Source organism: Gavialis gangeticus, unplaced genomic scaffold, assembly GCF_001723915.1.
Source record: "Gavialis gangeticus isolate Ggan-Ray unplaced genomic scaffold, GavGan_comp1, whole genome shotgun sequence".
Taxonomy (NCBI): domain Eukaryota; kingdom Metazoa; phylum Chordata; order Crocodylia; family Gavialidae; genus Gavialis; species Gavialis gangeticus.
This window is the reverse complement of record NW_017729008.1, coordinates 34,965,289-34,965,752: the sequence shown is the minus strand read 5'-3', so window position 1 is coordinate 34,965,752 and position 464 is coordinate 34,965,289.

Below are 464 nucleotides of genomic sequence, written 5' to 3'. Positions count from 1 at the left end.
ACAGATTGTAGCAGGGCTGGGGCAGGGGTAGGCTCCCTTAAGTGCCTTGGCTTGCTGGCTTTTCAAGGGTTGCTCAGTGGGTCAGCAGTGGCGGTAGTCCCCCCGTCCCCCAACGGGTTTAGTTTAAAGCCCAGTGTAGCAGGTCAGCCAGTCTGGCTAAGAAGAGCCTCCTCCCCAGGGGAGAGAGGTGGAGGCCATCTCTTCCCAGCAGTTCTCTGCCTCTCTCACCAAAGAGTGGGCTGTGGTCATGGAGCCAAAGCCTTCCCTATGACACCAGCGCCGCAGTCTTTGTTTCACTATGTGGATCCTCGTCTCCCTCCTCAGCCCATTCCCTGAGATTGGGAGGATCGAAGAGAACACCACCTGTGCCCCCAGACCCTTTAGCCCCACTCCCAAATCCCTGTAGTGCCTCATGACCCAACTGGGAGTGCTCCGAGCCTTGTCATTGGTGCCCACATGAATAA